Source organism: Dermacentor andersoni, chromosome 9 (assembly GCF_023375885.2).
Source record: "Dermacentor andersoni chromosome 9, qqDerAnde1_hic_scaffold, whole genome shotgun sequence".
NCBI classification, from domain to species: Eukaryota; Metazoa; Arthropoda; class Arachnida; order Ixodida; family Ixodidae; genus Dermacentor; species Dermacentor andersoni.
The window spans coordinates 134,594,281-134,621,125 of NC_092822.1; the positions used below are offsets into that span (position 1 = coordinate 134,594,281).

Consider the following 26,845-nt stretch of genomic DNA (forward strand, 5'->3'; position numbering starts at 1 on the left):
GCCATAATCGCTTACACCGAATTGGTGCTCCAACCGGGGCAGCATAGTGTCGCGATGCAGAACAGGACGTGCAGACAAGAGACGACGATGAAGTAGTGTTGTCGGGGCACTTCAGCCGCCACGTTCTAGTGTCGGCTGGTGCCTTCAGTATTCGCCTTGCATAAACAGCATTCGTGCTTGTCTCCGCCTCGTAACATACACACACATATATATATATATATATATTGGTTTCGGAAAGCTGGCCAGGCCGGAGTGGGTCTCTCCCACGACGGAACCGGGAGGTTGAGTTTCCTGGCGGCGTCGCGGACCTGCTGGACGGCCCAGAGTTGGGAAGCGAGTTCTTCGCTCCGGATTGCTTCTTCAAACTTGCGCATGTGCGGTTCGGAGTTTATGTGAGCTTGCGAGCACGGCCAGAGTAAATGATATACGTTAAGGGATGTATTGCAATTGGTGGTAGCGGTGCCGAGCGGCCTAAGGGAGTATGAGCCACTCATTGCCTTACGTAACGAACAGATTTAATTTTGAAGAAATTTAATTTCGAAGGATCACAAGCGGCAAATAGCGGACGAAGGCTGCTAACCACGCCGCCGAGCAAACTCGAGATACCGAACGCAAGCGATAACGGCGGACTGCGGGCATACCGTCAGTGACGTCGTTCTCTCCGTCGCAGCCGATTGTGTATGTAACCTCATAAATGAGAAATACTATAATTAACCCTCGGGATTAACCTAGTGATAAACACAGGGGCCGCACGCTTCAGCTTCGCTGGTTAACCATCTTCACCGAGTGTAAGAGCAGACGATTTTTCTTCGTTTCCTTCTTTTTTTTTTTTTTTTGGCTTGTGCGTTCAAAGACTAACCTCATCTTTCTTTTTGTAGCGGTTCTTTGGCGTGGTGAGAAGCTTCGGTGTGGATGAAGATCACCCTACAATCACGCACTTTGGCCAGATCTTCAGGCTCCTGCGCCTAAATTGCGCGAAACGTTAAGAAACTGCGCGAAACGTTAAGACGACAGGAAGAAACACACGACGTTTAGAAACGCAGATTCTGCGCTTCGCTGCATGCGTTTCTTCCTTTCGTGCAGTTTACCCTTCTTTCAGCATGAACCAACTGACTCACTAATCTTATTGCTGTAGGTGGATACCGCTTTCTCATGGTATCACTAATTCGTACAAGGGAGGATGCCAGCGAGCGTGAAACACGCGCAAACTGCCCGTCCGCACGAGCTCAAGGCTGCGGCGAGGCGTCTGCGATGGAGCTCGATGGAATGGCGCTGCCATCTGGCGGCTGTCACAGAAGTGGCGACAGCGGCTGTAAGCGCGCGGGCGGATAGTTTTACGACTGAAGCTATAATTATAGTCTAGTAACTTCGCGCCAGACTACATAGGCTGCAGGGAAAGGGCAGCCCCGTGTGCAGCAACTGTGCCGATGTCGAGACGCTCGGGCACCTCCTACTTCACTGTCCTGCTTTCAGTGTGGAGCGCACGGACTTGTGTTCTTCGTTTCGGCGTTTGGGACTGCCTTGCGACACGACCAACGCGCTGCTTTTTCCTGTTGCCCACTCGTCTTTCGTCAAGAGTGCGCTTGCGGCACTACTTCACTTTTGCAGTTCGACACAACTAAGAGCGCGGCTTTGAGCCCCGCATTCGCTTATGTTATTTTTATTTTTTTTGCCGCCTCCTCCTTTCCTCTCTCATCTTTTTCTCCCCACACCCTTTTCCCCGTGCAGTGCTGTTGAGATGTCCTCCTGTGAGAGACAGTTACGGCACTGCACTTATCTCTTCCATTCTCTCTAAAATCACTTCACACACAAGCAAGAGATGCATGAAAGTCAATGTGCTTGCTGCTGCCGCGATTCCTGACTGCATAATTTTGACAGCAAGTTTCCGTTATCATCAAGCGAAATGTATGTTTACCTGTGCGCGCATGACACCGTGCTGGTTAATTTAGTTAAAACACGTCAGAAAAATAATTGGTGAGCTAATCCATGATAGAATGCGTAAGTGCGACTGAACAAGGATGTAGAAAGAAACACACAAAGCCAAGCCATCAAAAGTTGCATTATGTGCCTCGCTGTATCACTTATTAGCAATATGGGTTTCCAGTTGTTTCAACTGCGGATTTTTTTTTTTTTTTACTGTGCTCCAGGTTGCAGAAAAGTTCCTGTTACTGTACAAAAGTTGGGCGCATATTGGACACCATAATTAATGTCTTTAGATTAGTTCTGGCTTAGCCTTTTTCCACCTCTTTGGGCGCTGCTTGTCAGTACTATAGACATTTTCTTCAGCATAATAATGCTGACATTAAGAAACCCAGTTGGTCAGTTTTGCAGTGCAAAATGTAAATATTTTATAGAAAGAATAAGTGGCTGAAATTTTATACTTCAAATGAATTGCATAACTGCTATGTTTATCTTGATATCATATATTTATGATTTTGGTAGCACTACAAACCATGAGAAATTTTTGCAATCGAAAGAAAACCTGTTTACAAAGCTGTATCAAACAATTTGCACCCAAGCACACTATTTTGAAAAATTTTCTCTGCAATTGCTACCTAACATGAAAAAAAAAGCTTGTGATGTAATATGAAAATTTTCTGGAACAAATAAGCCATTGCTATCTATAAAACACTTGTAGCAAAATCTGATTTCATTGTGCACTCATGCACACTGTCCTGAAGGGACACGACATGATAGCATCAGGGTAATTTTGGCTTTTGCTTGTTGCACATTAGGGATGTGTGATGTATTCATGAGCTTCAGTTGGAAATATTTACATTTGTAGCTTTCTTGTATAGCCTTCATATTCTGCTCTCTTTGTTTAGCATTATGCAAAGATATTTCAGATTGAACACATTTCGTGTGTAACACTCGTGAAACTGTTTGCTTTTAGACATCATGTTCATTTGTGAAATTAGTGTTCTTATCGGATTTTGTGTTTCATGAATAAATCTGAGTTTCATTTCTTATATTTAGTTCATAAATTAGGAATAATGTATGCACGTTGACCAAACCCAAGATCACGGTACATGCATCGTGTCCCTTACAGCCCAATAAATTATATACCGCACAAAGAAAACCTAAATATATATACGATTTCAGCTATCGTAAACAGGTTTGCTAGCCTTCGTACGGCATGCATATATAGCTATACCTGACAGTGACAGTGACAAGAACTTTATTAGAGTGTCCTGAGGAACTTGATTAGGGCGAACCGAAGGCTCCCCGATCAAGTTCGTGGCTCCGCCCACGACGGGACAGGGAGATGGTGACTCTCCGCGACGTCGCGGGCCTTCTGGACGGCTTGTAGTTGGTTTGGGAAATCCGAGCTCTTCAGCAAGGCGTCCCACTTGGACTTGTTATGAAAGTCGGAGCCCGCGTTGTACGGGCACAGCCAGAGCATATGGTCGAAGGAGCAGCACGCGTGACCGCATTTGGAGCACGATTGCGGAAAGTTCGGGTCTATCCAACTTAGCGCTCTCGGGGTGAGGTAGGATCTCGTCTGTAAAAGCCCGAAAGTAACAGCCTGAGCCCTGTTCAGTTTCGGGCCGGGGGGAGGGAATTTTCTCCTGCTGTGTCTGTAATGTGACGTAATTTCGTGAAAGGTCGTAAGTTTATCTTTGAAGGGGCAATTCTGCGGGAGAGCCGGACCGCTAGCTCGGGCGCGGTTCGTGAATTCACGCGCCAGGCAGTTGGCCCGCTTGGTTAGTTGCACCGTCCATGTGGGCCGGGAACCATGCTATGGTATGACCTGCAGTTTCTTCTCGCGTATTAATACGAAGTCGGCTACGTGTTTAGAAACTAGAGCGGACGAGAAAGCCCTGACCGCCGTGCGCGAATCGGAGAAAATGGTCGCCGGGCCTTTTGCGGTTTGAAGAGCCAAGGCTATCGCGGTTTCCTCCGCCTCGTTCGCGTGTTCATTCCAGTTTCTTTGAATGGGTTAATAAACTGAAAGTATGATTTCCCAGTTCGGTACGTTGTAGTTTATTCCTACTGGTAGTTAAGTTAGACTCAGTTGGGAATGTAAGGTGGGCATAGCTGGTTCTAATTGGCAAGGCCAATTGGACTTGGTTGCATACCTGACTCAGTTCTAACCAATTGGAGGTAATGACTTCCCAATTGGGCGCAGTTGATTCCAATTGGCAAGTCCATTAGGACTCAATTGGTTTCACTTTGACTCAGTTATAACCAGTTGGAACTAGGGATTTTCCTATGGGCACCTCAAGGCTCTATGGGCCTTGCTAACTCCCTCTCGGAAACAGGCACTCATCAAAGGTCATACACTTAAGTCCAATTAGTCCATATTCCTTAATTAGCAGTGCACGTTGTGCGACGAATGCGGGACACTCCAGTTTAAGGTACTCGAGTGTCTCACAGGAGCTACAGGACGTGCACTATGGGCTGTCCACAGGTCCTTGACGATACAAGCGTTCGCGCACCAACACACTTCATTCATTCACAAAACTTTATCAGAGTCTAAAGCCCGGTCTTTTCAGACCGAGGCAGGTCGCGTCCACGTCGGCACCGCCAGGCCGAGCCTTATGGCGTCATCGTGGACCCTCTGGACAGCCCGTAGTTGATCTTGATATGAAGAGCTTGGAGCCAACTCTTAATTCCGCTAACAGTGCTCTGGTACTACGAGGCAGGCCACACCCACGAACACGGGGAGGGCACGACCCGTTTGCAACACGGTGGTCTAGGTACTGCTTTAGGAGGTATCGGCGGATTGACACAAAGGCGTTGTCAATCATACAAGACATTTCTGGACAGTCACTTCTGTTGTATGAATGCACAGAAACGGCAACGGCCGAGCGGAGCGTGCACCAACAAACAACCACCGTCGTTTTCTTCTGCTGGTGCCCGCATCTGTCACTACATGTCTATCGCTTCAGCGCTAACTCAGCGGCGAGAACACCGCGCCCATGCAGCCATGACCCGTCGGCGCCGTCGGTGCGCACACTGCAGATCGCTTTCCAGATCACGCCTCCACGGCCGCGGAATACTGCGCAGTTGCTGGACGCCGCCGCCTCCCTCCCGGCACCATGCGCGCGACGGAAGACAGCGCGTTGCCTCCCCGCTTTCCTCTTTTGCGCACGCGAGATTGAGCCGGTAGCGTTGGCTCACTTTCGCACGCTTTCACTTGCATATACAGCATACGGCGCGTGGAGACGATGCTATCGCCCTCGTACTTTATACAGAACATCGAGGTGACGACAACGGCAGGATGCTCCTGGAGTATCCATATAATTGCTCTCGCAATTATATAGGAATGGCACCTATACGCTTGTGCGTAACCCGCTTTCACGATGTGAAACGTCTGTAACGTTTTTTTTTGCCACAAAGCCTATCGCCACAAAAGCGAATTGACAACGTCAGCGTAAAGGTTTAAAGGTGCGTTTTGTTTCGTCCCAGTCGCCATGTTATTCTCTAATGTGCACAAGGAAAACATGATCCGTGCCTTGGGAGCTGTGAATGGCAACAAGAGGAAGGCCGCAAGGATATATGTTGTGGAAGTGTAACGGCAGACCAAACGCATAGACGATCATCAGAAAGTATGAAAACCTGAGACATACCGGCAGCTTCAAGAAACAGCAGCGAAGGACTCCATGTTTGAGTCCTAGCCTACGTACGGATGTTCTAGCATTCATGGTCTCAAACCCTCATGATAGCGTGCGGGACGTGGCCGCCCAGGCACCCATTTTCAAGTCATCAATTAGGAGGATTCTAAAGGACTCGGCCTTCCACCCGTACCACCTAAACCTGCACCAATGCTTGGAAGACAGGGACCTACAGAATCGTATATATTTCTCGAATTCGGTCCTCACAAAAGCCGATGAGTCACCGGACTTTTTGAGCAACATAATGTGAACAGATTAAGCCAATTTTCGAAGGAACGTCCAGGTAAATTCACACTGGTTAAAGCACACTCGACACCAGTATCAGTGGTCGTCAATGTGTGGTGCGGAATTTACGCCGGTGCTATAATTTGTCCCATCTTCTTCGATCACACTAATGACTGAACAGCGTTACATGGACGAAATCCTTGGAGAGGTGGATGAGTTCCTCAGCGAAGTCCCGCTGTCACGTCTTCCACTTCTGTGGTATCAGCAAGATGGGGCGCCAGCGCACAGCAGCTGCCGAGCACGAAACTGGATGGATGTGACTTTTCATGCGCAATGTATTGGAAAGCACGGGCCTGTAAATAGGGCGGATAGTTCATATGACCTCTCTCCACTCGGTTTCTTTGTGGGATTACGTGAAACATAATATTATGTGAAAGATCGTGTTTACATGATGGAGACAACGATGTTAGATGAGCTTGAGGAAAGGATAACGGATGTCTGCCGTAGCATTCTGCAGCGTCGGCCATCAAGAAACCCACTGAAGATTTCACAAGGCAGACTCATTACTGCGTAGCTGCACAAGGGGACCTATTCGAACACGTCCTCTAGGCGGTAGCTGGTGGTCAACGGCCTTTACGATGCACAGATAATAGGCATACTGAAATCTGACTTTTCATTTTCTTTCTTCTTTCGCCAAAAAAGCTGTTGAGTGTTTGCAAAAAGAGCTGCCCTACTAGAACGCGGAAGCCTGAATGCACAATTAAACACAGATGCCTACGTGCCTCGCAAGAGGGGGCTTGTGTACAAAATTCCACTCTCGTGTGGAAACCACTACACTGGCCAAACGGGCAGATGTTTGAATGTGCGTCTCCAAGAGCACAGTAATATAGTGGGCAATATTTCCACAGACGGTCATCTGGCGGCCCATTGCAAAAAGTGTGTTGCACAACCACCTTGCCATCCCTTGCTGGATAATACGGTCATTTTTTACCGGCACCGCAATGACCTGACAAGGGAAATCAAGGAAGCATCCGAGATTGCACGGGCAGGTGATCTATGCGTCAGCAGGCCGTCTGTGGCATTACCAACTACAGAGCTTGAATTCATGGCATGACGGCATGTGGCGTTTTTGTCAAGCTTTTATGTTCTTCTTTCCCTTAGCAGAATCAGTTGCATATATATGCTCCTGTTCCGCAATGAACGCTGTGTTGAAAGCTAGCGCTTGTCCTTTCTAGCCTTTGTCGATCGTCCTTTCCGAGATGAGCTTCCAGTCTAACCATGTATTACCACCGAGCCCAAGCCTATACTCTTCCCAGGACCATTGTTGGACACGATGACGTCCGGCAACCCCTGGGCGGCCAAGACGTGTCGTAGCGCTGTAATGGTCGCGCCTGTTGATGGAGTAGTGACAGGTAGAACCTCCATCTACTTTGAAAAGGCATCCACCACCACCAGGAAGTTAGGGCCTGTCAAGGGCCCCCCAAAATCCACATGAAGGCGAGACCAGGGTCTCTGTGGGAACGGCCAGTGGGTGATTTCTACATTACGTGAGGTCCACTGATGCTCCTGGCAGATATGGCAGCTCTGCATCATTTCGGCGCTGTCTTGGTCCAGGCCAGGCCACCAAACATGGGACCGGGCCACCATCTTGGTCGTTTCCACGCCAGGATGACCCGCGTGCAGCAACTGCAGGACCCTGGACCGGAGACTTTGTGGGATCACCACCATGGAACTCCATAGTAGGCAGCCCTGCTGCCACCTCAGCTCGGCAGCCTTGTGGCTATAGCCCTGCTGAACCAATACACTCGGGCGTCCACACAAATCTCATCCTCGTCGCCAGTGTCGCGATCCGCCCGGGTTCGTGAACAAGGGAGGCCTCGGGGCACCCTCCGTTAGACGGACGCTCCGCAGCGTGTGGGGACAAACGATGACTGACCCCCAGCAGCTGTACTCGTCGGTGTTTATTGGGTGCGGTGCCCAATGTTGTCTACCGAGCATGGCAGGCCACCGAGCATGGCAGGCCACCGAGCCTGGCGGGCCAACGAAGATTATGCCCGAGGGGGCGTCACATCCTTGTTACACACCTTGATGGGTATCATGCAGCAGGCGTAATATTCGCGCTCTTCCGCTGTTAGGCACGATTACTCGATGGCCTCAGTATAGAAGCCCGTGACTCCGCGTTATCTCAGCCTTCCGGTTGAAGTATGATAGCAAATTCAGGTCCTTGGGCCCAAAGTTCCTTGGCCATCCTATCCACACCCATTTTTGCACGGTTGCCAAGTCCTCATCGTGCAATGTGAGAGCGGCCAGATGTTTCGTGGACATAACACAGTCATTGAGGTTTTCCGTGAGCAAGGCATACTCACCATCCCCGGTTTCTTCCTGGGTGTCTGGCTGAGACGTTGCGGACGTCGGGAGTCGGCTGAGGGCATCTGCTGGAACGTTGTCCTTTCCCAGGTGGTGTTTGATGACGTAGTTGTATGCACTCAGCAGTAAGGCCCATCGCTGGATTCGGGCAGCGGCCATCACGGGTACAGCCCTATCTGGATGAAAAAGTCCCACAAGCGGCTTATGGTCAGTTAAGAGTGTGATTGGCTTACCGAGTAGGCTTGTCGGAATTTCGAGACTCCAAAAACTAGAGCCATTGCTTCGCGTTCCAGCTGTGAATAATTTTGCTCAACTTCCGTCAGTACCTGAGAACGAAAGCCTATCGCCGACATCGTGATACCAAACCCCGTCCCCGACATCGTGAGAAAGTGCTGCACTGATCCCTTCCGGGAAGGCTACGCATTCCAGGACAAGAGCCTTGCGTGGGTCGAAATGCGCCAGGAAATCAGCGGACATGAGGAGGTACTTCACCTTGCTGAACGCCCCTTGTTGACTGGGACCTCACTTCCACTTAGCTTTCTTGCGGTGCAGTTGATACAGTGGCGCCATGGGCGTAGACGCATTGGGAAGAAACTTGTGGTAGTATGTTACCATGCCAAGATAGGACCTTAATTGTGCGATGTTCCGGGGAACTTGCATCTGAGGAATAGCATCTACGTTTGCCGACTTCAGTTGGCGCCCCTGAGCACCAATTCGATGTCCCAGGAAATCCACCTGTGCTCGACGGAACTTGCACTTGTCCAGATTTAAGTGCACGTCATTTTCCCGAAATTGCTGCAATACTTCGTGCAGTGTGGTGCAGTTATTTTGCTTCTCTGCGATGATGACGTCGTCTAAGTAGACCTGAACCCCAGGAAGTCCTTGAAAGATGGTCTCCATAAGGCGTTGGAACACTACCTGGTGCGGAAGCCACTCCAAATGGAAAGGGAGTGAAGCTAAACAGTCCCTTATGCGTGTTTATGGTCGTAAATAGCATACCTTCCTCATCCAACGGTAGCTGATTGTAAGCCTCCCACAAATCCATCGTGGCGAAAACCTCACCGCCGTTCAACGTTGCCAGGATATCTTCCACCCGGAGCAACAGATATTGCTCAGTGTGACAAGCTTTGTTTACCCCACGAGTTCAAAATTGCCGCAGAGGCGAATGCGGCCGTTGCGCTTTACTACCGGCACCACCGGTGCGGCCACTTAGAACGAGGCACAGCGACAATAATGCCCGCGGCTAAAAGGCACTCAAGTTCAGCGCCTGCACTTGCACGAAAGGCTTACGGAACTTCGCGTGCTTTCCAGAATTTCGGTACCACATTGTCCCGCATCTCAAAGTGTACCGGTGGACCCCTGATGAGACCTAGGCCTGCATGGCGCGAACATGTCAGCGAATTCTGTTACCAAGCGGTGACCGTTAACATCGTCCGTCGCATTCGCTTACCTGTCGTGATCACATTCATTACTGGCGCCTCGAGCATGTTGAACGCCTGGATCAGGTCGCGTCCGCACAAGTTGGGGCCGGAGCAACCGAGGACTGTAAGGAATCCGTCCGTCGACTGGTTTCCGCACTAAACCTTGAGTTGTCCACGAACGGGAAGCCTTCCCAGGAAGCAAGTCAGTTTCAATGGCGAGCCACGCAGCTTGCACCACACTTTTTTTTTGCTCATAGATGGGCGACGTGATGCCCGACACCGGTGACCCTGTATCTACCTGCATGTCCACTGGAACGCTCCCACAATTTAATGTGCGCAACCCGCCGTGGTTGCTCAGTGGCTATGGTGTTGGGCTGCTGAGCACGAGGTCGCGGGATCGAATCCCGGCCACGGTGGCCGCATTTCGATGGGGGCGAAAACACCCGTGTGCTTAGATTTAGGTGCACGTTAAAGAATCCCAGGTGGTCGAAATTTCCGGAGTCCTCCACTACGGCGTGCCTCATAATCAGAAAGTGGTTTTGGCACGTAAAACCCCATAATTTTTTTTTAATGTGCGCACAATGGGTTGCGTGATGCCCACGTGGCTGACATGACTACGCTGCTTCCAACGCAAATATACCGTCCGTGCCCACAGATGTGCTCTCTTCCCGAGACGATATTTACCTGACGCGACAGCCCTGGTGGCCCTTCAATGAACTTTCTCAACGGAAACATGCTTGGGCAATATGGGCCCGCTGTTGGCACTGGAAGCACGTTGCCGAACGGAACCAGCAATCCTCTGGTTCGTGCTTTCTTGCTCTGCAGCGGTTGCACAAAATAATCCGTGGCCGGTTTCTTGGGCAATAAGACTGTCCTCCCACCGCATGTAGCTTCCTTCAGCTGCGTGGCTCGTTATAGGCAGGTTGCGAACGTAGTTCCCGCGCCTACTAGGGCGCCCCTCGCGGCGGCGAGCGCGGAACCGGCAGGATACGACCGGCCCGCTTGTGTTCGGAAAGCCTGTCTGTGCACTGTTTCGCGCGTAGCTGTTGCCTTTTCTGAGCGATGCCGAAGTGCAACCCGAGCTGTTGCGTAGTGGGCTGCAACAGCGCGTACACCAACTCACGAGGAACAAAGTTTTACAGGTTTCCAAGCCGACCGTATGAAGCAGAACGGCGTCAACACTGGATAGCGCTCGTCCGACGGCATAAGCTGTTTTATGTTCCGGCGTTATGCCAAGTGCGTTAACGCTGAATTCTTTGCTTTTACAGCAATGATGGCTGCAACGGTACACCTGTAGTGCGTACCAGCATATGCAGCAAACAAAGTAGTTTGTTTCCGCACTGTACCGCAGTAAAGGTGTGGAACTCTTTCCAATCCTTTCCCATTCAAACAGCGCTAGGGCTTGCTGAGAGACTTGAGGAGGGATTGCAGCTGGCTGAGCTGGCATGCACCCTTCTGCGCCCAGCATATCAAGTAAGGGGCAGTTGAGATCACCAAATTTTTTGACGACGTAGTTTATTGGAACCTCCTTTGCACGCACTGAAAAATCTCATCATAATAGTATCGCACTTCCAGTAACTTGGGCGAAAATATTTTCCCAGCGTAGTCTAACACAACTAGTAAATTCCTCACCTTTTTTTGTGTTTGGGGAGATCAACGTTGGAATACCTCAGGTAGGTCTTACGAGTCGTTCGTACGCCCCACGTTCTTGGATGAGATGTTTTGGATTCGCATTTGCCGTCCTGTATGTACATGGAAACTACCGCGGCGTCCTTGCACTTCCCTGCGATGCCAGTACGGCAATCCCAGTTCCCCGCTAGGATTTGTCTGCTGTCGCCGATCTTCAAGAATCAATGTCACTTATAATTTCATGCGTCCACACCGTAGATAACGAAGTAGCTTACGCTGAGCTTCCCGCATCTCGCTGGTGCGTTATTTTTCGTTTGCGGAATACACCTAGCAGTCAATTCCGATCAGTGCGAGTTGAACACTTCCCTCACGTCGTAGACGTGCCCCACTTAGCATAGACGACTTCCTTTCTCTAAATTCTTTTCACGAAAAAAGCTGTCAAGATCGTGTAATTCCCGAAACCAGGTTGAAATTAATATCGGCACGCTGTTTCGCGCCATCGCTACCGTTTGACAGGGCGCCAAACACGCAGCGCGAGCTTCTGACGCCGTGAGTAATCCTGCCGCATTCGCGCAACTATTTGTCAGATGGCGCTAGGGGTCGGAAAGACAGGGCGCCGCCTAGCACTTGCAACGTGCCCATATGCTGCGCGCTCGCTTCTGCCATTTTTGCTGATCGCACGATTTCTTCTGCTTCACTCCTTCGTCAGCTGAGGCTTCGCAAGCAACTGTCGACGCACTCCTGCGCTTTGCAGCCCACAGACGACGCGATCTCGCAGCATTCGTTCCAACGTTGCGCCAAAATTGCATGTGTCCGCTATCTGACGAGTGCCAACTATGAAATCTTTGACAGGTTCACATGGCAGCTGGCCGCGTGTAAAGAACTTGTAAGACTGCGCTATCTTGTTTAGTTGCCGCGAAAAGTGCTGCTGCAACAAAGCTACCACTTCCCTCGAAACACAGAACCTCTTAAAAACTTCTTGAAATGGCTACAAAGGGCTACAGACGTCTTGGTCTATGATAAGACTGAAAACAGAATTTCTTCTAAGCATAACCTCAGGACTTGGAATATGCTAGTATATATTCTATCTGCTGCAAAACCCACTACCGGTGTCACTAGAGTCTATTTTGGTAAACACATTCAGAAAGTCTAACTCAAGAACTTTTTTAGATCTTTTTGTCTAAAAGCGCATAAAATGCCAAACGACGTGTTAAAAGTGCGGTTACCGTCGGCCGTCGGCGTTAGCGAATAAAAGACTCCACAGAAAAATCGAACTCGTTGGAAGCAACATAATAAGTTGGCTTTAATGTTAAATAATTCGCACCAGAACTTCAACAATCAAGGGCCTGTTATTGTTTTCCATACGGGGCGCGCACACGACGCCTGGAAACTGTTCTATGCTCGCGTAGGTACTGACAGCAGCAAGAGCGAAACGCCAGTGTTGCAGTGACCACACGGTGTCACAGACCAATGCGCAGAGCCACTGTGCTGCGATCACTTCGGCGGCAGTCAAGTAGGCAAGCTCCAAATTAGTCAGACATCTCATTCCGTGCTTAAAACACTGGGAGGCAGGAAGTTTGAAAAAACTGCCACTGCCGCCTGCATTGTCTCGGTTGTGGGTTCGTTATGCCAGTTGTGCGTCATTCTAAGCCGTTCTGTGCATTTATACTGGATATTAACTGGAGTCGTTTAGGTGTGCTGATGCTGTTTGCCGTGTGTTTTGCATCAGTGCTTCGTGACATCGGCTGTATTGCGTGTTTTCGCCGACGGCTTACTACCACAATGGCGGGATCTGCGTTCGCCGCCTTCGTGTCACGGTGCGTCTTTGTACGTCGCACGTTCGGATAACACTTTTTCTGGTAAGTGAAATACATTGCACTTCGTTTTTCGTCAACAATGTGAATATTTGGTGTTACCCGTGACAATTCTTGATAGATGGACTCTTCCGCCCTGCGGGTTTTCGTCATCTTTACTTTTATACGAGGGTTCTGCTTGTGTTCAGCAGCTGAGCACTACCGCGTTCCACAACTTCCGCAACACCAGTCAGAAGTCTGCCCTGCTTGTTAGTCTTTGTGGTTAACGTAACGCGAATCAACCGAAGGGAGTGCATTTGAAGACGACGCGCTGGCTGTAATCCTGAATCAGACTGAACTCGCCCTGTTTTGTGTCCTTTTGTTCTTGCATGGGTTACAGCGTTGCGAGCGCGCGTATGTGAGTGACTATGCAGCTTGTAGCGTTCCCACTTTTTGGCAAAAGAAAAATATAACTGTAATGTTTACTTCGCGTATACAATTCCAAATGCAATCGTCTGCTGATGTACAAATTTCACTTGTGTTTTGTTCTAAATAAGCAGCAAAACTTTTAGCCTAGTAGGTGTTTCATCTGGGAGTGCAATCACGACTGCTTGGCATTTATTAATGAATGACTGTGATGGGTCACCTCATTTGTAATTGCAAATCCGTCTTTCAACTGACTTGATGCTTTCTTATTTTGTTCCTTTCACTCTATAGACGGCTGGACATCCTTCTTGTACCTTGGCGCTAGCTGGATGACGGGACCTTATCATGATCAGTGTAAGCCTACAAACTGTACACTCTCTGGTCCTCTCAGTGGTTTGTATATGCGTTAAGGCCAGGGAGCGCTTCGTGGTAAAATAGCTAGTTGGTGTCTCACAAACGGGCATTTTGTTTCACTGGTCCTTTATAAGCTACCACTATTATAACCAATTTCTCAGTGCCAGTGTACATACATCATTCTACTAATAATTAGTTTCCCTAAGCCTTACAAAATTTACCTCTAGGTAGTCACTGCTATGTAAGAACTCAAAAATTAACTCTGTTGTGTCATATGAGTATTCCATACCCCACGAGTAAAAATTTGCTACAACAATGTACATTACACCTTGCTTCCCTAATGCACAAATGTATCCAAGCCACTGTGTGATCAGTTCTGTATTCTAAATGTTTTATGTATGATTAAGTTTCTTTACAGATATTTACTGTACAGCATCAGCAAGCAGTCTAATTTAAGATTTGTGTGTGCTGTAAAGGGTATGCTTTGCCGCTACAATTAATGTGCGTGTAGAACAGGCATGATGCTGATGGTTCCAGCAGTTTGCAGAGGTGCTTCTAAAATTTTGTCATAACTATAATTTTACCTGTGCTGTTTTTTGTGACCTATTTTAATAATATCATTGGAGGTGCTATCATAATTTAGCAATTTATTTGTCCTGGTCAATTAGCCTGCCACATTTGACTTTTCACTAGGTGGGCAATTATTCTGCATGCACCATTACTTGAATACACCTTTTTGTGTGGAGTGGCTTCTCAATTGCGGGTCAACGTAGATGCTCAGAATTACCTTAGGCTATAGATGCACTGATGAATTTGCTACCCATACGAATCACTTTGCACTTTCTCGCTCGAACAGTATGTTAACACTTCCAAGACAGTGGACAATGTTATCGTTTGATCACATGATGAGATACTTTCAATGTTGTATGACGCATCATCCAAGATGATGCATCATTTGTGTGACGGATTGCCCTAAGTCAATTAGAGTCCCATGAAAATATGTGAACAAAAGTGATTGATCCAGCTAGGAGTGTTGCTTTGGAACACTACTTTATCACCAGTCCTCCTTTGCATGCTACCTGCTTACTCTGTACTGTGTCATGTTTACGTTTGAAAGAAAGGCAACAGCTAGGTAGTTCAAAATGCCAAACTTGCTTTTAGTTCAACAATATAAAACGCTATCTAACTTTTTAATTAAGTTAGTACATCATTTACCTGCAGAGTGGATTACTGTTTTAAACTGATTATATTTTGCAGGAAGCTTCTCAGACTTGTTTGACAAGTTTATAAGTAGCTTTTTAGCCACAAGCACCATATATTAATTTCAAGGCTGACTTTGTCTGACTCTCTTCTGCAATTTATTAACTACATTCCATGAAATGTACTAGTAGTAACTTTAAACATCACATACATACCTTAAGATACCCGTAATTTAAGAGAAAGGATTGCCTAAATTTATTTTTAATGTGAGCCAAGCTTCTTACTTAGCACATTTTGCTAATTGTAGTTTCAATTTCAACATTCCCATTTCCTCCCTCGCTTTTCTCCCTCTTCTGTACAGGTATTGCTTGCCTCTGTCTACAAGAACCGTTACGCATGGCCTGTAACAGCAAGCTTTTGTGGGCAACCAGTGCTCTCCTATGAAGGCTGGCCTGCTGTGGCAGCGGCAGCAATCATCTTCAACATTTATCCATTCTCACTTTTGGTGCTATTTGTCACTCTTGTTAGTTACACTTTCTGCATCTTTTCTAATTTCTTAGCTAATAAAGTATGACTATGTGACATGGTGTGAAGTAGATGTCTTGCTGCATTTTCGCTTGCAATCATCATTTATGCATGAAAAGACTCATAGTACAGTGTATGAAAAAATAACAGCATATTATCATTTATCTTTCAGTTCAGGTAGCATGCAACGTGCAAGGCATTCGCTAAAGGATGGTGTATCGAAGAACTGGCCATTATTTCTGTGTGATGCTGTACAAGCATGTGGCGTTACCTTACAAGGGGCACCCACAAAGTGTGTTACAATTTACTTTTAAATGAAGCATGGACATCATAAAAATATATTTATATTGCCAGTTAGAGTGGTTCGCAGAGTGTTTTTCCAGATGTGTACTATCCTTTCTTTCTTAACAATTCATTGCAGCACAGCGTTCTGTTTCGTATACTGATGTCAGGCTATTGTGCCCCCTGTAGCTAAAACCATGTAATTTTTACCTGAACTGCAGCATCACTGACAAAATGTTTCCCTGCTAGAAATCATTTCAACTTGGTGGAGGCCCAGCAGGGCGAAGTTTTGTCAATAATGACGTGTTTCATGCAGAGGTGTTCTTTTTTAGGTCAATGGGCATGATATCAATAGGCAGAACATGGGCTTGATATCAGCATACAATACAGATCCTGTTTAATTTGCAAAATAATTCTGACAGGCGACAATCAATTGATTGGTCTAAGTAAAAAGCACTAATTGACCGATGAGGCTGTGCTACACTGTTCCCATGGTTCACATCCGGAAAAACTACCTGTGCCTCATTCTATCCGACAATATAAACTTTTTTTCTGATGTCCGTGCTTCATTTAAAATAAATTGTTACTGTGGGCAAACCTCGTGCTACTGTAACAGCTGCCGCAAAAATTTGAGAGTATGTCTAAACTAAGTCTTCAGTTGTTCTTGTCAAGCTGGGAGACCGATAGGCGGCGTCGAGGTGTGCAGCAGCACCCGTTTCGAGCTCCGCAATATCGGTGTTTTTCGTTGGTTACAGTTCCAGTAACCAACCGAAATTGTGTGTCATCAGAACCGTGAACGTCTACGGAACCCAGGGATACCATCCTCTTGGACCTAGACCCGTTTCCGGCGGCTGCACAATTTCAAGAAGCTACCAGGTACGCGGCGTTGGAGCTAGCATGCATCAGAGCTAAGGCGCGGCGGCGGCCGCCGCGTCGCGTCGGTGCAGCGTCTGGCACAAGACACCGATGCATATGGCGTCTCAAGAAATCGCTTCTGTTGCGGCGGGCGCCTCAAATGGCGTGCCGTCCCAACCGAAACCCGGTACGGAGGAAGACGGCATGAATTTTTCCGAAGCCTTAACTCCTCGTAAAGATGAAACTAATACAACGCCTCTCACGGACGCTGAGGACCTGCGGCGGTTTACGAGAGAACCCGACGAAGAGGGATGGCAGACGGTGCTAACGCTCCGCCAAAAACGGCAACAAGCGAAGGAACGCCTGCAGGCAAAACGGAACGACCCTTCGCAGAAGGAACAGAACTCGCCCCCCATCCGCCGACGCAAGGTGCGACGGAAAAAGTTACCACCACTGCCGCGGGATGACTTCAAGATCATTCTCCGCCCGCACCAAGGACTCCCGTTGAAAACTCTAACCAGTCCGATGCTCGCAGAAGCAGTGATCGCGGCCTGCCACAACAAATTAAAGGGTGAGCATTTTATACTGCGCATAAAACAGGGCTCAAACATCGCAATAGTCTCAACGTCTGAGGAAGAGACAGCTAATCTCCTGCGCAAGATCACAGCTCTCACAGTCAATGGCAAGACGCACGCGTTCATGCGTACGCTGCCACAGGAGAAGGCGCCGTCAGAGGTGTCATTCATGGACTGCCGCTGCACACGCCCGGAGAGACAATCAAGGCAAACCTCCGAGTCCGTACCCAGGGCATCGAGATAATCCAGGCAAGAATGCTAGGGGACTCGAAGAGCGCAGTCATCACATTCCTCGGCACGGTCCTACCGCGGTTCGTCTACTATTGCGGTGGGGAAATGGCGTGTCATCCATACCGCAACTCGGTGCAGGTTTGCAAGATTTGTCACAGCGTCGGCCACCGCACGGACGTTTGCCCGCAACCGGACACAAAAGTGTGTGGAATCTGTGGGGTGCTCGAGCCCGAAGACGGACACGAGTGCTCACCGCGATGTGCCGCTTGCGGGGGGCAGCACCGCACGGGCGACCGAAGCTGCAAAAAACGCCTGAAGCAAACACGACCACAAGACCGACCGAGAAGCGGAGCGCACAAAGCTGCTCAACAACACCGACCCCGGTGGTTTGCAACAGAAGACGAAGAATTGGAGCTCAGTGACTTTCCGGAGCTCCCTCAACGTCAAGAGGGGACCCCCTCCAAATTCAGACAAGAAGGAACATCGAGATCCAGATCGAGATCGCGTACCAGGCGGCGGAGTCGTCAGAGATCTAGGTCAACATCCTTGGCACGCAATGTCAAGCCTCTAGCCCCCAAACAGGAGAGGGCTCCGCAGGCTAAACATCAGACGGCGGCCATCGCCTCACAACAGGTAAGCTGGGCGCGAATAGTGTCTCCCACTGCCGATTCAGTAACTCAGAGTCCAGCCTATCAAAAAATCTTAGAGGAGAACCGAATTTTAAAGGACAGTCTTGCAAAAATTCGAGGAGCGCTGGCTGATTTGAAACAAAGGAATGAGCCCCACGCGAACAAAGCCAAGCCAGCAGAAACCAAGAACGCGAACACACAGGTGACAGGAAAAGACTAAAACTGGATACCATAGCCCGACAAATCCAACTTCTTTTCGCAGAGCTGTGCAAGCTCAAACGACAGATCGAGGACTCCTCTTCTCATGCCACGAAAGAGGGACCGAACAAACGAAAATGTGCCAGCCCGGGAGCTCCTGCACGCAGACCTAAAGAGAGAGAGCTGACCGACAGCGAAAGTACTATAGATGGCTAATCGCCACACGAGAGTAGCCGAAAACCTCGAGGTCTGGCAGTGGAACTGCAGGACTCTTAGAACTAAACACGCAGCACTTTTGAGTTTTATAGATGCGACGCCTGTTCCCCCGGATATAATATGCATACAAGAACCAGGCAAGAACATACCGAACCTCAGAGGATACAAGATGCACACGCACCCTGACCATCCTCAGATAGCAGCACTGACACGGGCGGACATAGCGGTGAGCGTGGACTACGTCCCTAACTGCGGTGTCCAACATCAGGTTCTCACGGTCTGGCCATGTAGACGCTGCAAGCCAAAAACAGTTATTGCCAACGTCTACAGCCCACCTAGAGAGAGGAAGGCAACGTTCGACGTGCTAGTGACGGCCACATTGCGCAAAGTGATAAGCAACGACCGGGCAATTATCCTAGGGGACTTTAACGCTCCGCACTCTGATTGGGGCTATGATCGAGACACTCCTAAGGGCCAAAGGCTAGCCGACCTCGCGGAGGAGCATAAGCTGGTCCTGCTGACGCGACCGGATGAACCAACCAGAACGGGAAACAGTGCAGTCAAAGATACCACGCCGGACCTAACTTTCAGCAACAGCGACAGAGGTGTTACCTGGACCAACTTAGGCGAAGACCTTCGCAGTGATCACTGCATTATTAGTGTCTCAGTTAACACGACGCGGGTTCGCCATAAATTAGGAAAAGCCACCATAACCGATTGGACAGCTTATAGACAGAAGCAAAGGCAGGCCACACCGTGCGATAGTGCTACAGAATGGACGGAATTCATCAGGAGAATACACAGAAGCACTACACGGGAAATATCGACAACAGTCGAAACACCGGCAGTAGACAGGCATCTACTACACCTGTGGGAAGCGCGGAGAAGTCTGACCAAACGTTGGAAGAGACAGAGACACAACAGAAAACTCTGGATCAGGATAGCCAGACTTGCGCAGGAAGCCAGTGAGTACGCGCAGCAGCTGCAAGACACCAATTTCCTTCAGTTTTGTGATGCACTCAAAGGAACGCTTAGCACAAAGCGAACATGGGCTATTCTGCGCAGTATGATAGATCCGACAGGAACACGGACCACCACAAACAGAACACTGAAATTATTTGAAAATGAATACGATGGCACGGCCGATGCCCTCATTGAGGACCTTAAGAGCGTCTACATAGGAGTACCGGACACAACATCAGTGCAATACAACTATGAGGGACCAGTCAACGCGGAGCTGGACGCACCCATAACAACGGCAGAGCTCTATGCAGCCGCACAATCTTTCCGTAAGAACACCGCACCGGGTCCGGACCACATTACAAATGCGATGCTGCGCAACCTGAGTCAGGAATCACTGCGGCAGCTTGCGACCTATTTCAACGATAATGTATGGTCCGACGATGGGGAACTGCCAGAAGAATGGAAAGAGGCTACTATCATACCGAAACCGGCTAAACCCAGAGATCTGCAAAACTTGAGACCTATATCGCTCACGTCGTGTGCAGGGAAGCTTTTTGAGAAGGTGATCCAAACACGACTGAGCAACTACATCGAGCGGAATGAACTTTTTCCCCACTCTATGCTTGGCTTTAGGCCACACGTCTCGGCACAGGACGCCTTTCTTATACTTCGCGACGAAGTTTTGGACCCGCCACGAAGCAAAGAAGCCAGGATAGTTGTGGCGCTCTATGTCAAAAAAGCGTTTGACACGATCTCTCACGAAGCAATCCTCGAAGGTCTGGAAGACATAGGTTGCGGAAGAAGGGTGTTTCGGTACGTCCTTACCTTCCTTCGCGACAGGAAGGCAACGATTGGGTTGGGCAGTACGCGCTCTGACGTCTTCGCGATGCCCAACCGAGGAACTCCACAGGGCTCAATCTTGTCACCGCTTCTTTTCAATGTCGGGATCAGGCGACTGGCCCTAGAACTCGAGCAAGCACGGGACCTCGGATGTACGATCTATGCCGATGACATAACGTTGTGGGCACACCGGGGTTCCTACGGAGAAAAGCAAGACCTATTACAGGAGGCCATAGACAAGGTAGTGAACTTCACCAAACACGCGGGTATGACGTGCGCACCCGAAAAATCAGAGTTCATGTGCGTACGCAGCAAGCGTCATAAGAAAACTACACACCGAGGATAGACTTACATCTCGACGGCGAGGCCATTCGTGAAGTCGCCCAAATGAGAGTGCTTGGCCTGCTTATCCAAGAGAATGGCAACGTCGATGCCACAATTCGGAGCTTAACACCAACCGTTAAGAGTGTGGCACGTATGATATGGCGAGTTGGACGCAGCCGCAACGGACTCGCGGAAGAAGAAACTATTAGGCTAGTGCAAGCATTTGCGATTAGCCGCATTACTTACGGTTTGCCGTTACAAAAACTTAACCAAACTGAAATGAAGAAGGTGGACACCCTTATCAGAACGGCATACAAATCTGCTCTGGGACTCCCGAACACAGTCAGCACGGAGCGCCTGGAGCGGTTGGGTATTTACAACAAATATGAAGAACATGCCTCTGCAGTTCTGATATCGCAAAGAGAAAGACTGAGCTCTACGCCCCAGGGCCGCTCTATTCTCCAAAGACTGGGATACAACGCTCGACCCCTGTTCTGCGGAGACGAAACAGACTTGTCACGAGATTTGAGGGAGCACGTCCATGTCTCACCTAAACCAAGAAATATGAGTGCCAGGTACCACGCAGGCCGCAGAGAGGCCAGGACGAGGACTCTGCAGAAGCGATTCAGCAAGGATCCGGCCGTCTACTACACGGACGCGAGTGCAACCACTCGCAGGGACTTCTACGCGATCGCCGCAACCAATAGAGTTACCACAATAACCGCTACGGTTAAGACTACCTCGGTATGCACAGCAGAGGCAGCGGCAATAGCGCTGGCGATACGAGACGCCGACTTTAAGGGTCAGTCGGCTCATGTGCTTACAGACTCGCAGGCAGCGTGTCGACTCTTCATGCGGGGAATGCTACCGCGTAGCGCCCAAAGAATACTCGGCTCACGACTGGACCTGGACCACGGCATTACATGGTGCCCCGCGCACAACGGACTCGACGGGAACGAAAGGGCAGACCGCATAGCTCGAGGAAGCTATGCTTTTGTGTGCAGCAACCGAGCAGCGGCCAGAACCCTAGAGGAACCACTGTCCGCAGTGCGCGACATATTAGAGAATCAGAGGAGGGAGAGACGGACCTACGGCCCTCCGCACTGCAAACTAAATAGAAAACAAGCCCAAGACTGGCGTCGCATACAAACAAACTCATACCCACACCTAAACCTCTTACACAAGAAGCACCCGACACAATACGCCGACACCTGCCCGTGGTGCGGCGCAAAACCCACGCTGGCCCACATAACGTGGGAATGTACGGCTCGGCCAAGCAATGTCAATTCACCTTTTCTAAGCGTCACAGACTTCGTACGGCAGTGGGAGGCACTACTCGCAAGCGAGGATCAGGGGAGCCAGTTGGCCCTCCTGGACCAAGCTCAGCGAGCCGCAAGAGCCAGTGGAGCCCTGGACTGAGGGCCCCACCCAGACCTGCCGATTAACTGAGCAATACAGTTTTTTTTCTCTCTCTCTCTTGTCAAGCTGTAGCCAACTTTTAGCGTAACGTTAGCAGGGCTTACTGAAATACTTCGAGACGTCCATGGCTACAAAATGTCTTGATCAAGACAGCTAATAGATTTTTGAATTAGCCGTTCAAGACATGTTTTAGTCATCAAATGCGTGTTTCGTGGGTTGGGTGTAAGAAAGTTCGTTCACCTTGTCTGGCGCGCATCGACCACTAAGTACATCCACAGTGTGGGTCGTCAGTGCTGCAATCAACAGGGCCCGCTTCTTCTTGTCGTCCATGACACAACTGGCTTCAAAGAAGGCTTCCAGTCGAACTTTGTAAGCTGGCCACTTGTCGCTCGTGTCGTCAAACTGCGGCGGGCTGGCATATCCTCCCACGGTGCTGAAGGCCGTGGCGTACTAACAGGGTGGCCCGTTGTCATCCCATCTTCGTCGCCACTGAAGAATACACGCCACACAAAGTGGTGGCTGGGCGAAGACGACGTTTATTGCTTTGATGCGTGTTAATATAGGCGTTGTGCGAGACGGTTAGAGAGGAAGTGTGAGGAGTAACAGCGGCGATAACTGCTGCCGTATGCTGACGTGACCTCATCCCGATGTAGCAGATAGCCATCTATTTAAAGGGCCCCTGAAACGGTTCAGACAAATTTTGTAGACGCGTAGGGTACAGTTAAAGGTAATCATTCGCATCGCAATTTGTTTAAAGCGTCTCATATTAAGAGATCTACGGACGATTACAAGTTACCCTCCTGTATTGTCATGCATTTTCTCTGCAACTCGTTCACCGAGTGATCGGGGCTAATCTCTGCCTTCACTGGATCTGCGTCATGATGGCACGTCGTGTCGTCGACTTCCGGTTCTCTAGGAGCGAGCGCGCGATGTTGTATATCCTCCGCTCTGGAGCCAAAGCACCCCCGTACTGGGGCCGCCGACCATGTGGCGAGGACTTTGCCACCTAAAACTTCACTGCTGAGGTCGCTGTGGCAGAAGCGCTGGACACTTGACATCCCTCAAACTGCGTGCAAATTACTGGTGGGCGCGTTCTACGAACAGAGACGGGCGATGCGGTGGTGCCTTTCAGGTTTGGAGCGGATTGCTTGCACGTGCGGGGTGCAAGAAAGCCTGTTTGACACAGTGTATTGTGACTTTTCCTTTTCTACTCTCTCCCCTTTCCCGTACCTTCTAGTCAAAAATAAATGAGTCTTGATGCGCTCGAGGCGAACGGACGTCTGTCATTTATCCATAAGTAAAAAATTCTCCGTCTCTTCCACAACATTTTGGTGCCGAAACCCAGGAATAGGGACGTCAAAAGACGGAGATCGACAGAATCAGCTAAGAAGGGCCGTGGTGCGAACATCTACAACCAAGCTGCTCAACACCATAGACGGCAGCGCATCAATCGGTGAGCTGGAAGAAAAGATAAACCTTCTTTCTCTTAAAGAGGACCCACTGAAAGAGCTAGATCGGGAGATAGAAAAAGGCATTGTAAGATGAAGCTTTCGAAGAGGAAGTTGCATGCTCCGAAATATACAGAGAAAAGATCAGCGTGGTGAAAACAAAGGTACAATGCATGCTACGCGGCTTTAGCTGCAAAAAGGCTTCATCAGATCGCACACTAAACTCCTCAGATCAAAGAGAATCTAGCGCAAACAATTCACAAATACGCCCCACCGTAAAGCTACCAAAGCCCGATATCAACAAATACAACGGAGAGCTTCGAGAGTGGCAAGGGTTCTGGAGTCAGTTTGAGTCGACTATCAACGCTAACCAGAATGTCTCAAACGTAGACAAATTCAAGTACCTCAACAGCCACTTGACAGGAAAGGCGGCGGCTGCGGTAGCAGGACTTGTTGGAAGGCAACTACTCAGTTGCTCTCTCGCTATTGAAGGAGAGGTTCGGCAGAAAGGAAGTAATTATAGAGACCGCATGTCACGGCTACTTAACATCAACCCAGTGCATGACTCACGGAATCTCGGTCAACTGCGCAGCCTCGTCGACGAAGTAGAAACAGGTGTACACAGCCTCACTTTTTTAGGCGTGATTGTCGGCACTTATGGAACTTTGTTACTGACCGTTATAAAGAAAGCAGTGCCTGCCGACCTTTGTCTGGAATATCAACGAAAAAACGAGGCTACAAAAGAAGGAAGTGAGCTGGAGGTGCTCCTGCGTTTTTTTGAGAAAAGCGGTTGCGACGCGGGAGATAACACAGCGGGCCGAAGCACCGAGAGACAACAGTGCTGAATTGATAAAGGAAAGGTGCTACAGAAACATTAAAGCGGCGAACATGCCTACTGCAGCGGCACTGCACACCACGATCAAGGACAGCACAGGATGTCTATTTTGTAATTTGAATGGCCATGAGACTGACAACTGTAACGCAAAAATGTCTGTGGTGGATAAGACAGAAGTGCTGAAGCGTTACAATCGGTGATTCCGTTGCACAACAAGGGGGCACGCGGCAAGAGAATGCCGTAAAGCTAAGTGGCTCAGGTGTGCGCATTACAACGGCAGACACTTAACGACAATGTGCGAACCTGACTTTAGAAGACACCGCAACACTGAGGAAGGGGATGCATCTTCGTCACGGGTGATTGAGCAAGCCACGGTGTTGAAGTCCTCATTAGGCACAGGAGATAACTTGATGTGCACTGGAGAGCAGCAGTTTCTCCTACAGACAGCGTGAGCTTAGAGGGTTCACATGAACGTACACTTGTCAGGCATCTCCTCGATGATGGCCGTCAGCGAACCTTCATCCATCTCAACCTATCTGAAAAGCTGCAGTTAAAGGTGCTTTGGGAAGAGCAGCTCAAAATATTTGCCGTTGGTGACCAATCAGCCATAACACGCACAAAAACGCGTTGTGTGGAGTTGTGGCTCAGAAGCCAGTACGACGGAAAAGGGGTGCGAATGGAAGCGCTGGAAGTTCCTTGCATATCTGCAGATGTCGTGGCTACTCTATCAAATTCTGCTCTACTTCAACTTTCAAGATTTCACTTCCAAGTCGCAGACGCCTCGCAGAGCGGCGAAAGTGAAAATATTGACCTTTTGCTAGGCGCTGATTATTACTGGGAAATAGTCACGGGATTCGCTAAGCGTCTCAACTCGAAATTGATGGCAGTGGAGACTATTCGGATAAACAGTCCAGGGCCAGGTCGGCACAAGGAAGTCGACAGGATTCTACTCCTCTGCTGCTGGCGTGATGCTGATAGGAGTGAGTGAACAAACTGACAAGGAAATATCAGCACATCTAAAGTCTTTCTGGGAGCTCGAGCACATCGGTATCAAGGAACATGAGCCATTTCGTCACCAGGACGCGGTCCGTCAGCACTATAAAGAAACCGTCAACTTTGAGAATGGCCGCTATAAGGTGTCGTTCCCTTGGAATTCGATAGTTTACAAGCTTGGCGACAACTACCAGTGCGCAGCAAGGCGTCTTAAAGCACAGACAACGCGCCTCTGGAAAGGAGATTTGTTGATTAGGGAATACGACGCCTGCATAAGAGACTACGTTGAAAAGGGCTATGTAGAGCCAGCCAGCAAGGATTACGGCACGTCGGAAGGTCTGGTGTACTACATGCCACATCAAGCAGTTGTTCATCACGAAAGCCGGACGACAAAACTGAGGGTAGTACTCGATGCATCATCAGGTGCCAAAAATAGCCTCTTCCTGGACAATGTTTTGGAAAGTGCCCCAAACCTAAACCCAGAAGTCATTCATCTGCTGATCAATTTCCGCACTTACAACATTGCCATCGTTGCGGATATTAAAAAGGCCTTTCTCCAACTATCCCTATCAGAGGGCGATCGGAACGCTGTGCCGTCAAATACGGTGCCTTTGGTACGCTATGACGCCAAAGAAAGAGGAAGAACTTCCAGCTATGGTGACGTGTCGGATGACTCGCGTGCCGTTCGGTGTCACGTCGAGCCCATTTCTCTTGGTTGCAACGTTACAACTTCGTCTTGAAGGCCTGCTGGAACAGTATGCTGAGACTGCGGGTGTCCTGCGCAAGCATCTTTACGTGGACGACCTCGTAACTGGGGTTGACAGCCTTGACAAGGGTAAAGTCTTGTGCCAGGAATCAAAAGATATATTGTCTCAAGCAGGGATGCGACTACACAAGTGGATGTCGAACGACCGCGATTTCGTCAACTTCTTAGATAATGGCAACGCGGAAAGAACGAACGCTGACGTTGGACATGCTGCAGCTACAAAGGTATTGGGAGTTAGTTGAAATGCTCAGACTGACCACATTGAATACAACCTAACTTCACTCATCGACTTCCTCTCCGCAAGAGCCGACAACAAGGGATTTGTGCTGCAGGGCTCGGCAAGAATTTTCGAACCTTTTGGATTTATTGCTCCCACAAAATTATGCGTAAAGGTAATGTTCCAGAAGTTGTGGGAGTTGGGAATTGGTTGGGACGATCCCTTGCCTGAAACATTGCAGCCCGAGTGGGACTGCTGGTGTAAGGGGCTTTCATGCATTGAAGGAGTGTCTATTCCAAGACTTATATAGCGAAAGGCTTTAGAAACGATGATACGGAGAAAGTGGTGCATATTTTCTGTGCCGCAAGCCCGAAGGGCTATGGTGCTATCGCATGTATCGTGCCCAAGTCTCCGTTCGGACTAACAAATGTAAGCTTGGTCATGGCCAAATCGAGAGTGACCCCTTTGAAACGCCTCTCGCTACCCCGATTGAAGC

At 49.2% G+C, this 26,845-nt stretch overlaps 1 protein-coding gene, 1 long non-coding RNA gene and 1 pseudogene across 6 annotated transcripts in view; 1 reads left to right on the plus strand and 2 right to left on the minus strand.

Annotated features, from left to right (window-relative positions):
• LOC126529774 (protein shifted-like) overlaps positions 1-26,845 on the minus strand; it is a 384,912-nt gene that overhangs the window by 50,782 nt on the left and 307,285 nt on the right. The gene's annotated exons all lie outside the window — the stretch shown is intronic.
• LOC140213190 (uncharacterized) lies at positions 7,269-24,899 on the minus strand (annotated as a pseudogene).
• Positions 13,128-15,615, plus strand: LOC129384488 (uncharacterized). The gene is made up of 2 exons (XR_008612207.2): positions 13,128-13,833; positions 15,395-15,615. It is a non-coding gene; the product is annotated as an uncharacterized lncRNA (long non-coding RNA).